This window comes from Chlorocebus sabaeus, chromosome 5 (assembly GCF_047675955.1).
Source record: "Chlorocebus sabaeus isolate Y175 chromosome 5, mChlSab1.0.hap1, whole genome shotgun sequence".
Lineage (NCBI taxonomy): Eukaryota > Metazoa > Chordata > Mammalia > Primates > Cercopithecidae > Chlorocebus > Chlorocebus sabaeus.
Genome location: NC_132908.1, coordinates 82413379 through 82424225, shown reverse-complemented (window position 1 = coordinate 82424225; position 10847 = coordinate 82413379). Strand labels below are relative to the sequence as shown.

General features: G+C 46.8%; 1 long non-coding RNA gene across 1 annotated transcript; it reads left to right on the top strand.

Annotated features, from left to right (window-relative positions):
- Positions 1–1748: 1748 nt before the first annotated feature.
- LOC140711712 (uncharacterized) lies at positions 1749–8902 on the top strand. Its single transcript, XR_012093000.1, has 3 exons — positions 1749–2702; positions 3252–4954; positions 6140–8902. It is a non-coding gene; the product is annotated as an uncharacterized lncRNA (long non-coding RNA).
- The last annotated feature ends 1945 nt before the right edge of the window (positions 8903–10847 follow it).

Sequence of the window (10847 nt, the reverse complement as noted above, 5' to 3'; positions counted from 1 at the left end):
TGAATGTGTTTGTGAGTTTTTATCCTGTTTGAATTTTGATGTCGTCCAGGCGTCCTGGGATCAGGGTAGACACATGGAGTGCCGGTGCTGAGCTGTTTGAGAAGCTCTGTGTGGGTGTTTCTGTCGTCAGGCTGGGCTGTGAACAGCACTGTTCCACGCGGTGTCGGCTCACAGAGGCGCTGCAGCTCTGCACAGTGGGAGTGACACCACTGATGCCACAGAAGCCTTTCTCCTTAGGGGCAAAAGCAAACATCGCTGGTAACAGGAGCTCAGGGTGGTACTCTTCAGCCACCCAGAAAGCTCACGTGCCTGCAGGGCCAGGAAAGGGAAATTATCATTTCTTTTGTATTAGGAAAACAAGACTTAGACTTCCCGAGTTGTACAGAGTGACATCTGTACTTTTTATACTTACAGCATTTGGTCAAGTTTTCTAACCAAACCTTAGGAAACTGAGAGGGAAACTTTGTAGTACCTTTACCTCTTTTCCGTTTTATATGAATTATTTTGTACAAAGTTCAGAGAGCGGTACCTTTCCTACTGTCTTTTCTTCGACTCCATGGAGGAACATGGAGGAATTTGTAACAATCAGTGTGACCTACTGAAAGGGTTTGTTATACAGCAGTCACTATTTTCTCTTAACACATAGGAAAAAAGTTCAGACATCGCTACAATAAATGTGCTTTATTGGATCCACCAAATTCTCTCTTCCCCTTTCTTCAAATACCTCTTACTCTTGATTTTTTAAGCTGGCGTTCTCTCACATGGGGGTCACAGGAAAGAGTGAGGTGCCTGTGCAGCCCCCTTCTCTCCCCTGCCCTCAGATGCCAATACATCACAGCTGGAGCGAGATCTTGTTCCGAATGGGCTTGGGTTTGTTTCATAAAGGGAGAAGAATCACCTCCAGCATTTGCACGTAAGAAGCTGTTTCGTCCGGAGACTGAAACGGCAGTGTAGGCCACCTCCAGTTAGAAGTCCAGGGGAACTGGCAGAGCTACTTGGAATGAAGGTGTGGTGAGGGCTAGTTTGGGAGGCATTTTAACGATACAGCCTTCCTATAAACCTTTCAAGGTGGCTTTCCCTCTGTCACCTCCCTGCGGAATTATTTTCCTTGGTTCTCCTCCTGCCTCCCAGGAGCATGTGCTGTCTTCTATTTTGGATTTAGGCCAAAGCTTAAATCCCATAACCTGTTCCCTGTCTATGGCTGGGTCAGGCTTAAATTTACCAAAGAAAGCATGTGAGATACCCTGAAGGGAAGGATGTATTTGTGAAAAGCGAAAACAGATTTCCAAAGTGCAGATAGCTGCTGCTATATTCCTTGTAAAAATAGCAGAAACCTCTGCTGAGCCCTTACACCCTGTGCTGACCCTTCTCTCTCGGTCTGCACACACTGTGCTGTGTGGCCTGTGCTGCCTCCCTCTTACCACCTCCCCCAAAAAGTAGAGTCTGGCCCTGGACTTAGTTAGGCTCTATCTTGCCCCACCCAGGATGAAAGAACAAGCCTGTTGCAGAACCACCAGAAACTTACTCCGTCTTTTTGTGGAAAAGACTTACAGGAGCAACACAAAGTTTGTTTGTATGTTGAAAATCTGCCCTACAAAATGTCGAAGCCAGGTCCAGTGCTATGCACCTGTAGTTCCAGCTGCTCAGGAGGCTGAGCAGGAGGATGGTTTCAGCCCAGGATTTCGAGGCCAGCCTAGACAACTAGCAAGACACCATGTCTTAAAAAAAAAAAAAAAAAAAAAAAAAAAACTAAATCTGAAAGGGGTCGCACCTATGTTGATGTACGTTTAGAGACACCTGTGTTTAGAGCCAGCCGTCTGCTTACAGTCATTCTGGTCGCCATTTTCATCTTTCATAGCATCCATCCATTAAGAAGTAAGACACATGCATTATTAGTTTATATGAAAATGTCATATTCTGTTTCTAGTCATGGTTATCTTTAAGATCCGAGGATAGTAAACATGAAAGATAGGCAGTAACTTCATAAATACTCTAAAAAGCAGTGCACTTACTAAGGAAAAGTCAACTTTGCTAATCTAATGAAATTGGATTGCTTTAGAGCAGAAAACTAAGAAATCTTTGTTAAATTTTCAAGCCAATTTTTCATGGATCTGGTATTTGTAAGCCTCCTAGATGTAAAAAGTCCTTGTATAGTTAGCTTTGGTTTATTTTGTTTTTAGACAGGGTCTTGCTCTGTCACCCAGGCTGGAGTGCAGTGGCAGGGTCATAGCTTGTTGCAGCCTTGAACTCCTGGGCTCAAGTGATCCTCTAGTCTGTCCTGATATTACTTTAATAGCATATTTTTCTGGTAGTTGTGTTGAAAAACCTATTGTTTCTGCAAAGTGTGTTTCTCAGCTTTTCACACTTGCCTTTTTTGTTTTGTTTTGCATTGGCAAGACAGTGTTTCCAAAACCTCCTTTTTAGCATTACACTTCTCTTGCCACAATCGCTACTTTATGGCATCATGGTAAATGGAAGCAGAAAAATAGCCTTGAGCAGCAAACTCTATACTCTATGGACATTTTTAGCAATTTTAGTGAAGATAGCTGAACTTAAAAATAGACTTCCGCTTTAGTAATTGACATTTCTTGAGGCTTCCCATCAACTCTTAGTGCCTCTTATGCATTGGACTTTTTTTTTTTTTTTTCAGTTCAATCAAAAGCCTGGTAGGAATTGCTAGCGTTGCCCCTGCCAACTCTCAGGTATGTGGTGTCTTAATCTCACTTCATTTCCATACATCTCAGAATCTGGGAGATAATGTAAATATTTTCATCTTCATAAAGTTGACTTGTTACTCCTTAAAATGCTCACAATATCCTTGAATGGGACATAATATCTAATTGAGTTTGTTGTTTCTTAGAAGTGAATCACCGGCTGGGCGTGGTGGCTCATGCCTGTAATCCCAGCACTTTGGGAGGCCGATGGGGGTGGATTACCTGAGGTGAGGAGTTTGAGACCAGCCTGACCAATATGGTAAAACCCCGTCTCTACTAAAAACACAAAAAGCAGCCGGGTGTGGTGAAGTGCACCTGTAGCCCCAGCTACTTGGGAGACTGAGGCAGGAGAATTGCTTGAACCCGGGAGGCGAAGGTTGCAGTGAGCCGAGATCACGCCACTGCACTCCAGCCTGGGCAGCAGAGTGAGACTCTGTCTCAAAAAAAAAAAAAAAAAAAAAAGGTGAATCACTGTTCTTCTGAGGAGCCTTTTTTCCCTTTTAGGATTAACTTCTTAGAGAAGATGTTTCCTTGCAGGTTTCTGAAGTGCTGCCATTGGAGAAGCGATCTGAAGACTTCTGTGGAATAGGAGATCTAGCCCAGCTTTAGAACAGCTGAGAATCGTGTTCTCCTTGGTCTTTTGCTTTCAGAGCCAAGTGACAGGCACCCCCACAGCGGCCACTTGAGTTTGACTAGAGGAGCCCTTTGGCTCCCACTTGCTGTGTTACCTTGTAAAGCAGAATAGCATCCTGTATTTAGTGCTGGCTGAAAAAATTCTAGATTCCATAAATACACCTAAAGAATTGCAGTTCAGAATACTCATGACGTTCTGTGGCCCAAGTGCCTGCCCTCTCGGCCCCTGAAGGCAGCACCCCCAAGTTCCACCAAGCACCCTGGGTGCTCACCCTCACTGAGGAGTTCAGTGAAACCTCTAAGGTCAGCCAGGATTCAGTAGCCTCCAGGTTCTTCTCTCTGCATTCCCTTCATTACTAAGAATACGGATTCTTCTTCAAGGCTGGACTTTCTCAAAAAGAATCTTGTTCTTGCTTCCAGCAGTGCCTGTTTCCCATTCTGTGTGTGTGTGTGTGTGTGTGTGTGTGACAGTCTCTCTCTGTCACCCAGGCTGGAGTGCAATGGTGCAATCTCAGCTCACTGCAACCTCCGCCTCCCAGGTTCAAGTGATCCTCCCACCTCAGCCTCCTGAGTAGCTGGAATTAGAGGCACCCACCACCATGCCAGCTAATTTTTATATTTTTGGTAGAGACGGGGTTTCACCATGTTAGCGAGGCTGGTCTCAAACCCCTGACCACAAGTGAGCCACCCACCTCGGCCTCCCAAAGTGCTGGGATTCCAGGCATGAGCTGCCACACCTGGCCCCCATTCTTAAGATAACCCGGCAGAGCTTCAACAGCCCCTGCCATTTCCACTAGCAGGGGGAGCTGGTGGTGTTGGGGGTCAGGGTGCTGCTCCCAAAGCCTCCTGGGGGCAAATCCCAGCCGTACCACTTTCTAGCTCTGTGACCTTGGGCAACTTCCCTCTTGGTGATAACACCTCCTTGCATGGGTATTATGGAGACCAGAACGCTTTTGCTAATACTTAGCGGAATATTAGAGCCATGATGAAAAAAGTTCTTAACTTGTTTTTTGTTGTTGTTGTTGTTTGGTAAACATAGAACATTCTGTTGACCAGATTGACCTGAGAGGTGCTTATTCATAGGAAACCTTCAGTGAACATTTATTGAATGAGTGAATCAAACCATTCATTCCCGAATTAGAGCACTTTACATCTGCCTTCCCAGCAACCCTATGACAGTTCCATTTGACAGACAAGGAAACCAAGGCCCAGGCTGCAGAAGTGACTGCCTGAGGCTGCACACCCAGTAAAGCAGCAGAGGGTGTGGCAGAGGACTGCACCAGGCGGCCCCGCTGCTGCCAGAGAGGAGCAAAGAAGCCATCTCTTCCTCTACTTTCCATCCTCCTCTTCCCCATTCTTGCTCACCCCCCACCCCAGTTTTAATACATTTTCTTCCTTCCTTTATACAGAATCGATGTATGTTCATGGTAGAAAATCAAAGAGAAAATAAAAATTCCATTCTCCCATGCCCCCTCCTTCACTAGACAAGCGTAAGACAGACAGAAAGTGGTGAAACCGGCAGGGATTTCGTGAACACCTTTATTGTCCCAGATCCTGAGATACAAAGAAATGGAAAGCATGGCGCCTGCATTTGAGGAGCTTACAAGGTAATTTAAGAAGTCAAAGGTGGGCTGGGTGCAGTGGCTCATGCCTGAAATACCAGCACTTTGGGAGACCGAGGTGGAAGGATCACTTTAGGCCAGGAGTTCACAACCACCCTAGACAACATACTGAGACCCCCATCTCTACAAAAAAAAGAAATAAAATTAGCCAGATGTGGTGGGGCACACTGTAGTCCCAGCTACTCAGAAGGCTGAAGCAGGAAGATTGCTTGAGCCCGAGAGTTTGCGGCTGCAGCGAGCCATGATTATGCCATGGCACTCCAGCCTCGGTGACAGAGCAAGACCCCATCTCTCTCTCTCTCTTTTTTTTTTTCTTTTTTTTTTTTTTTTTTGGTAACAGGGTATTGATATGTTGCCCAGGGTAGCCTTTAACTCCTGGGCTTAAGCAGTCCTTCTGCCTCAGCCTCCCAAAGTGCTGGGTTTACCTGAGCGACCACAGCCAACACCCCATTTCTTTTTAAAAAAAAGAAAAAAAAAGCTAAAGGCATAAATACAAGTAAAACATTACAAAGTTTGTGCAGATTCCTGGGCTCAGGTCCAGAGAATTCAGATTCATTGAGATTTGGGGTCCAAAGCCTGCATTTTTAGCAGGTGGATTCAGGCCATGCTATGAATAACCCTGATCTTTAACCAAAACCTGCATTTTACTATGAAGAATTTCTTCTTCTTATTATTATTATTATTGAGACAGAGTTAGTCTGTCACCCAGGCTGGAGTGCAGTGGCACAGTCACGACTCACTACATACAGCCTTGACCTTCCAGGCTCAAGCCATTCTCCCACCTCTGCCTCCCAAGTAGCTGGGACCACCGGTGCGTACTACCACACATGGCTAATTTTTTTTTATTTTTTATGGAGACAAAGTCTCACTATGTTGCTTAAGCTGGTCTGGAACTCTTGGCCTCAAGCAATCCTCCCACCTCAGCCTCCCAAAATGCTGGGATTACAGATAGGAGCTACCGCACCCGGCCTAAGAATATCAGATATGCAGAAATAAAGCAATTTGGCCACTAGCACATGTTCAACCAGGGACTGCAGAATTGGGCCATAAGATTGAACGCTATGAAATTGCTAATTTACTAGGTCAAAACCTCAAACATCAGCAATTTCATAGGAGTCGACCTCACAGAATTCAGGCCTCCTGAATGAACCCTGTTATCTGTCTCCACAGGAGGCCATCTGATTTTCTTCTCTTTCAAAATGCATTGCACAGAGAATGCGTGAACGTGATCTTGCTTAAGAACACTGGAGCAACACGGAGTAGACACTGTGAACCATCTCCACCCTGGAGCCAGGACGGCAAGAAAGGACAGGGCTTTGCACTGCCTTCTGTCTCCCAAAGCATCCTACACATAGAAGACCTAGTTGTTTTTGGTGTGTTTTTGTTGTTGTTGTTGTTGTTTTGGGATGGAGTTTCACTCTTGTCACCCAGGCTGGAGTGCAATGGCACGAGCTCAGCACACTGCAACCTCCATCTCCCGGGTTCAAGCGATTCTCCTGTCTTTGCCTCCTGAGTAACTGGGATTACAGGCGCCCACCACTGCACCTGGCTAATTTTTGTATTATTAGTAGAGACGGGGGTTTCACCATATTGGCCAGGCTGGTCTCGAACTCCTGACCTTAGGTGATCCACCCACCTTGGCCTCCCGAAGTGCTGGGATGACAGGCGTGAGCCACCGCGCCCAGCCGTAGTTGTTATTTTTACTTAATTTTTGAGAAGTTGAGTCTCTAGTCTGTCACGTACTCCCCACTTGCAGCAGGCAGCTCTGTAGCAAGGCCTCTCTGTCAGCTGCCTCTCTGGTCTCTGGGGCCCTGGCCCAGTCCCTGCGTATGCAGGACGTGCCCCCAGAGACAGGGTATTGATCCCTATTTCCTTCAAAATAGCTCTACCTTTGTCACCAGGATAATGGCTTGTTGGGTTTTGTTTTTTTTTTTTAAATCCAAACACAAAAAGGTACAAACTAAAAAAGCAAAATCACCTAAAATCCCCCCGTTTGCTGAATATCCTTCTAATCATCTCTCTCCTAAATGTTGGGATTCTTTATTTTTGGCTTCTGAAGTCTTACATTTAAATTCGTTGATAGAGATGTATGGTGGAACACTTTTTTTTTTTTTATAGACGGAGTTTTCTTGCACTGTTACCTGGCTGGAGTGCAGTGGCGCGATCTCGGCTCATTGCAACCTCCGCCTCCCGGGTTCAAGCGATTCTCCTGCCTCAGCCTCCCGAATAGCTGGGATTACAGGCGCCCGCCACCACGCCCAGCTAATTTTTTGTATTTTTAGTGGAGACGGGGTTTCACTATGTTGGCCAGGCTGGTCTCGAACTCCTGACCTTGTGATCCAGCCACTTCAGCCTCCCAAAGTGCTGGGATTACAGGCATGAGCCACTGCACCTGGCTGGAACAGTTTTTTTTTTTTTTGAGATGGAGTCTTGCTCTTGTTACCCAGGCTGGAGTGCAATGGCGCCATCTCAGCTCACCGCGACCTCTGCCTCCCAGGTTCAAGCAATTCTCCTGCCTCAGCCTTCCGATTAGCTGGGATGACAGGCATGTGCCACCATGCAGGCTAATTTTGTATTTTTAGTAGAGATGAGGGTTCTCCATGTTGGTCAGGCTGGTCTCGAACTCCCGACCTCAGGTGATCTGCCCACCTCAGCCTCCCAAAGTGCTGGGATTACAGGCATGAGCCACCGCGCCCGGTGGTGGAACACTTTTATTGGCCAGATTGTACTTCAAGGCCAAGCGCGGTGGCTCGCACCTGTAATCATAGCACTTTGGGAGGCCGAGGCAGGCGGATCACGAGGTCAGGAGATCGAGACCATCCTGGCTAACATGGTGAAACCCCATCTCTACTAAAAATACAAAAAATTAGCCGGGCTTGGTGGCAGGCACCTGTAGTCCCAGCTACTCGGGAGGCTGAGGCAGGAGAATGGCCTGAACCCAGAGGCGGAGCTTGCAGTGAGCCGAGATCGCGCCACTGCACTCCAGCCTGGGTGACAGAGTGAGATGCCTTAAAAAAAAAAAAAAAAAAAAATTGTAATTCATATTTTCAGGATTATGTAAACACTTCATTTCCAGAACCACTGTTTCCGTACTATGTGAATACCCTACCTTTTGTTTCCTCATCTTACATGTATTTGGCAGAGGGTGTTTTGAAAATAAAACTTTTTTTTTTTTTTTTTTTTGAGACGGAGTCTGGCTCTGTCACCCAGGCTGGAGTGCAGTGGCCGGATCTCTGCTCACCGCAAGCTCCTCCTCCCGGGTTTACGCCATTCTCCTGCCTCAGCCTCCGGAGTAGCTGGGACTACAGGCGCCCGCCACCTCGCCCGGCTAGTTTTTTGTACTTTTTAGTAGAGACGGGGTTTCACCGTGTTAGCCAGGATGGTCTCGATCTCCTGACCTCGTGATCCGCCCGTCTCGGCCTCCCAAAGTGCTGGGATTACAGGCTTGAGCCACCGCGCCCGGCCAATAAAACTTATTTATTGACGTTTAAGAGGTACCCAGAAAAGGACACAAATCACAAGTGTACAGCTCAGTGAAGGTTCACAAGGTGAGCAAAAGGACAGGCTCCTGGAAGCACCACCAAGCACAAAAACCCAGGCTCTAAGACGCCCCAGCACCCAGGAGCCCTTGTGTCCACACCCTGGACTAGTTCTGTCTGGCTTTGAGCCTGTTAAGTGGGAGCAGACAATAAGTATTCTTACTGTGTATGTGAGATTCGCCTGTGACCTGATACGTAGCAATCTTTTCTTCATTTTCACCGCTGTGTGTTATTTTGTATCAATGTACCCCGATTTATCTATTTCTATGTTGATGGATATTTGGGTTATTTCCAGATTTGGACTGATACAGCTAATGCTGCAGTTAACATTCCTGCACGTGCCTTGCCACACACCTATGTATGCTTTTCTTTCAGGATATGTATATGGACTTGCTAGGGGTGTGTGTGTGTTCACTTTTCAAGATATGTTGCCAGTTTTACAAAGTGATTGTAGGAGCTGAACCTCCCACCTGCAGTGTCTGAGAGTTCCCATTTCCTCAGATCTTCAGGATTTTGCGCTGTTAGTCTTTTTTTTTTTTTTTTTTTTTTTTGAGACGGGGTCTCACTCTGTCGCCCAGGCTGGAGTGCAGTGGTGCAATCATGGATCCCTGCAGCCTTGACCTCCCGGCTCAAGCAATCCTCCCACCTCAGCCTCCTGAGTAGCTGGGACTACAGGTGTGTGCCACCACACCGAGCTAATTTTGTTGTAGAGACAGAGCTTTGCCCTGTTGCCCAGGCTGGTCTCAAACTCCTGGGCTCAAGTGATCTGCCTGCCATGGCCTTCCAAAGTGCTAGGATTACAGGCAGGAGCCACTGCACCCGGCCATCAGTCTTTTTGATTTTAGACATTTTGGTGGTGTGTAGCAGTATCTCCTAGATTCTTGGTCTAAATATGAAAAGTAAAATGATACAACTTCTAGACAATAACAGGAGGATATATTCATGACCTTGGGCTTGGCAAAGATTTTTTAAGAGGACACATAAATGATAAGTTGTGCTACATTAAAATTCAGAACTTTTGTTCATTAAAACACAGGATGGTGAAAAGGGAAATCCCACAGTGGGAGATGTCTAATACAATTACCCAGCAAAAGACTTCTTTGCAGAGCCAGGTGCCATGGCACACGCCTGTAGTCCCAGCTAATTGGGAGGCTGAGATGGGAGGATCGCTAGAGCCCAGGAGTTTGAGGCTGCAGTGAGCTATGATCACACCACTGCACTCCAGCCTGCATGAGAGAGCGAGACCCCGTCTCCAAAAAACAAAAACAAAAACAAAAAGGCTTCTTTCCAGATTAGGCACATCTCAAAAGAAGATATCCAAGTGGCTAGGAAACATATGAAAATTGCCTAACTAATGTCCTCAAAGAGAAGCCAAGTGAGAACATGAGTCTGTTTTTGGTTTTGTTTTTTTGAGACGGGGTCTCACTCTTTTGCCTGGCCTGGACTGCTCAAGTGATCCTCCCGCCTTGACCTCCCTGTGCTGGGATTACAGACTTGGACGATGGCACCCAGCCATGAGTCTTGTTTTCTTTCCTTTCTTTCCTTTTTTTTTTTTTTTTTTTTTTTGAATAGTCTCAGCTGGGCGCAGTGGCTCACGCCTGTAATCCCAGCACTTTGGGAGGCCGAAGCGAGCAGCTCACCTGAGGTCAGGAGTTCGAGACTAGCCTCATCAACATGGAGAAACCCCATTTCTACTAAAAATACAAAATTAGCCGGGTGTGGTGGTGCATGCCTGTAATCCCAGCTACTAGGGAGGCTGAGGCAGGAGAATCTCTTAAACCCAGGAGGTGGAGGTTGCGGTGAGCTAAGATTGCGCCACTGCACTCCAGCCTGAGCAACAAGAGGGAAACTCCGTCTAAAAAAAAAAGAATAAAAAAGAAATACTCTCCCTGTGTTGCTCGGGCTGGGGTGTAATGGCACAATCTCGGCTGCAACTTCTGCCTCCCAGGTTCAGGCAATTCTTGTGCATCAGCCTCCCAAGTGGCTGGGATTACAGGCGTCCACCACCACAGCTAGCTAGTTTTTGTATTTTTAGTAGAGACAGGGTTTCGCCATGTTGGCCAGGCTAGTCTCGAACTCCTGACCTCAAGTGATCTGCCCACCTTGGCCTCCTGAAGTGCTGGAATTACAGGTGTGGGCCACCGTGCCCACCCATGAGTCTGTTTTGTTTTGTTTGTTTGTCTGTTTGTTGGAGGTGGAGTGTCCCTCTGTCGCCCAAGCTGGAATGCAGTGGCACGATCTCGGCTCACTGTAGCCTCTGCCTCCCGGGTTCAAGGAATTCTGCCTCAGCCTCCCAAGTAGCTGTGATTACAGGCGTGCACCACCACGCCTGGCTAATT